We start from the raw sequence: 4,345 nt of genomic DNA on the forward strand, positions 1-4,345 counted from the left end.
AATAGTAGGGGACTTTAACACCTCCCCTCACTGAAACTGACAGATCACTGAAGGAAAAGATCAACAAGGAAATAAAGGTTTTAAAGGACACACTGGAACAGATGGACATCACAGATACACTCACGACATTCCATCCCAAAGCAACAGAACACACATTCTTCTCTAGTGCACATGGAACATTCTCCAGAATAGATCACATCCTGCGTCACAAATCAGGTCTCAACCAGTACCAAAAGACTGGGATCATTCCCTGCATATTTTCAGACCACAATACTCTGAAGCTAGGACTCAAACACAAGAGGAAAGTTGGAAAGAACTCAAATAGATGGAGGCTAAGGAGCATCCTACTATGGAATGCATGGGCCAACCAGGAAACTAAACGAGGGAAATTGGAAGGGGAGGTGAACCATGAGAGACTATGGACTCTGAAAAACAATCTGAGGGTTTTGAAGGGGCGGGGGATGGGAGGTTGGGGGAACCAGGTGGTATTGGAGAGGGCACGGATTGCATGGAGCACTGGGTGTAGTGCAAAAACAATACTGTTACACTGAAAATAAATTTTAAAAAATTTTAAAAAAGGAATTTAAAAAATTCATGGAAACAAATGAAAAACACAGCTGTTCAAAATGTTTGGGATGCATCAAAGGTGGTCTTGAGAGGAAAGTATATAGCAATGCAAGCTTTTCTCAAGAAACAAGAAAAGTTTCAAATACACAGCCTAACCCTACACCTAAAAAAGCTGGAGAAAGAACAGCAAAGAAAGCCTAAACCCAATAGGAGATGAGAAATAATAAAGATCAGAGCAGAATTCAATGAAATCGAAACCAAAAGAACAGTAGAACAGATCAAGGAAACTAGGAGCTTATTCTATTTTTTTTAAGATTTTATTTATTTATTTGACAGAGAGAGATCACAAGCAGGCAGAGAGGCAGGTAGAGAGAGAGAGGAGGAAGCAGGCTCCCTGCTGAGCAGAGAGCCCGATGCAGGGCTCGATCCCAGGACCCTGAGATCATGACCTGAGCCGAAGGCAGCGGCTTAAACCACTGAGCTACCCAGGCGCCCCTAGGAGCTTATTCTTTGAAAGAATTAGTAAGATTGATAAACCCCTGGCCAGATGTACAAAAAAAAAAGAGAGAGAGAGAGAGAGAGGGGGGGGGAACCAAATTAATAAAATCATGAATTAAAGAGGAGAGATCACAACCAATGTCAAAGAAATAAAAAAAATTATAAGAACATATTATGAGCAATTATACTCCAGCAAATTTGACAATCTGGAAGAAATGGATGCATTCCTAAAGACCTATAAACTACCAAAACTGAACCAGGAAGAAAATGAAAACCTAAAAAGACACATAACCAGTAAGATGATTGAAGCAGCAATCACAAATCTCCCAACAAACAAAAGCCCAGGGCCAGACTTCTTCCCAGGGGAATTCTACCAAACATTTAAAGAAATATTAATATCTATTCCTCTGAAACTCTTCCAAAAAAGAGAAATGGAAGAAAAACTTCCAAGCTCATCTTATGAGGTCAACATTACTTTGATCCCAAAACCAGATGAAGATCCCATCAAAAAGGAGAATTACAGACCAATATCCATGAAGAACATGGATGCAAAAATTCTTATCAAAATACTAGCAAATAGGACCCAACAGTACATTAAAAGGATTATTCACAATGAAGAGTGGAATTTGATCCTGGTCTGCAAGGTTGGTTCAACATTGGCAAATCAATCAATGTGATACAACACATTAATAAAAGAAAGAACAAGAACCATAGGACACTCTCAACAGATGCTGAAAAAGCATTTGACAAAGTACAGTATCCTTTCTTGATCAAAACTCTTCACAGCGTAGAGAAAGAGGGTACATACTTCAATATCATAAGAGCCATCTATGAAAAACCCACAGCAAAGTTCATTCATAATGGGGAAAAACTGAGAACTTTCCCCTAAGGTTAGGAACACAACAGGGCTGTCCACTATCACCACTGCTAGTCAACACAGTCTCAGAAGTCCTAGCCTCAGCATTCAGACAACAAAAAGAAATAAAAGGCATCTGAATCAGCAAAGAAGAAGTCAAACTCTCATTCTTTGCAGATGATTTGATATGATACTTTATGTGGAAAACCCAAAAGACTCCTCTCCAAAACTGCTAGAACTCATAGAGGAATTCAGTATTATGTCAGGATGTCAAATAAATGCACAGAAATCAGTTGCATTTCTATACACCAACAACAAGACAAAAGAAAGAGAAATAAAGGAGTTGATTCCATTTACAATTGCACCCAAAACCATAAGATACCTGGGTATAAACCTAACCAAAGAGGCAAAGAATCTCTACTCAGAAAACTATATTGTAATCATGAAAGAAATTGAGAAAGACACAAAGAAATGGAAAAACGTTCCATGCTCATGGACTGGAAGAATATATATTGTGAAAATGTCTATGCTATTTAGAGCAACCTACACATTAAATGCAATCCCTATCAAAACACCATCAACTTTTTTCAAAGAAATAGAACAAATAATCCTAAAATTTATATGGAACCAGAAAAGCCCCCAGTAGCCAGAGGAATGTTGAAAAATAAAACCAAAGTTGGTGGCATCACAATTCCAGATTTCAAGCTCTATTACAAAACTATAATCATTAAGACCGTATGGTATTGGCACAAAAATAGATACATAGATCAAAGGAACAGAACTGAAAGCCCAGAAATGGACCCTCAACTCTATCAAGCAATCTTTGACAGAGCAGAAAAGAATGTCCAATGGAATAAAGACAGTTCTTCAACAAATGATGTTGGAAAATTGGCAGTCACATGGAGAAGAATGAAACTGGACGATTTCCTTACATCACACAGAAAAATAGACTCAAAATGGATGAAAGACCTCAATGTGAGAATGGAATCCATCAAAATCCTTCAGAAGAACACCAACAGTGACCTTCTTGACCTCAGCCACAGCAACTTCTTTCTAGAAACATCACCAAAGGCAAGGGAAGCAAGGGCAAAAATGAACTATTGGGACTTCATCAAGATAAAAAGCTTTTGCACAGCAAAGAAAACAGTCAACAAAACCAAAAGACAAGCAACAGAAAGGGAGAAGATGCTTGCAAATGATATGACAGATAAAGGGCTAGTATCTAAAATCTATAAAGAACTTATCAAACTCAACAACCAAAGAACAAATAATCCAATCAAGAAATGGGCAGAGGACATGAACAGATATTTCTGGCCAGGAGACCCACGAAAAAGTGTTCAACATCACTCAGCATCAGGGAAATACAAATCAAAACCACCATGTGATACCACCTCACACCAGTCAGAATGGCTAAAATTAACCAGTTGGGAAATGACAAGTGCTGGTGAAGATGCAGAGAAAGGGGAACCCTCCTACACTATTGGTGGGAATGCAAGCTGGTACAGACACTCTGGAAAAGAGTATGGAGGTTCCTCAAAAAGTTAAAAATAGAGCTACCCTGTGACCCAGCAATGGCACTACTGGGTATTTACCCTAAAGATACAAATGTAGTGATCTGAAGGAGTGCATGCACCTGAATGTTTATAGCAGGAATGTTCACAATAGCCAAACTATGTAAAAAGCCTAGATGTCCTTCAACAGATGAATAAAGAAGATGTTGTGTAAATACAATGAAATACTATGAAGCCATCAAAAAAACCAATATCTTGTCATTTGCAATGAAGTGTATGATTCCAGAGGATATTGCTCATTTGCTCAGTGATATGTCAATCAGAGAAAGACAATTATCATATGATTTCTCTGATATGAAGAATTTGAGAGGCAGGCCAGAGGGCTGTGGGGGCAAAGGAGGGAAAAATGAAACAAGATGGGACCAGGGAGGGAGACAAACCATAAGTAACTCTTCATCTCAGGAAACAAACTGAGGTTTGCTGGAGGGGAGGGGGAAGGAGGGTTGGGGTGGCTGTGGGATAGACATTGGAGAGGGTATGTGCTATGGTGAGTGCTGTGAATTCTATAAGACTGATGAGTCACAGACCTGTATCCCTGAAACAAATAATACATTATATGTTAATAAAAATAAAAAAGAAAAGAAAAAAATCATGTAACCATGATTTATTTAACAATTTACTTTTTGATTACCATTAAATATTTCCATTATTATACTTCTTTTTTTTTAAAGATTTTATTTATTTATTTGACAGAGAGAGATCACAAGTAGGCAGAGAGGCAGGCAGAGAGAGAGGGAAGCAGGCTCCTCGCAGAGCAGAGAGCCCGATGTGGGGCTCGATCCCAGGACCCTGAGATCATGACCTGAGCCGAAGGCAGAGGCTTTAACCCACTGAGCCACCCAGGCGCCCCTCA

This window comes from Enhydra lutris, unplaced genomic scaffold, assembly GCF_002288905.1.
Source record: "Enhydra lutris kenyoni isolate GAN:26980312 unplaced genomic scaffold, ASM228890v2 scaffoldscaffold53, whole genome shotgun sequence".
NCBI lineage: Eukaryota > Metazoa > Chordata > Mammalia > Carnivora > Mustelidae > Enhydra > Enhydra lutris.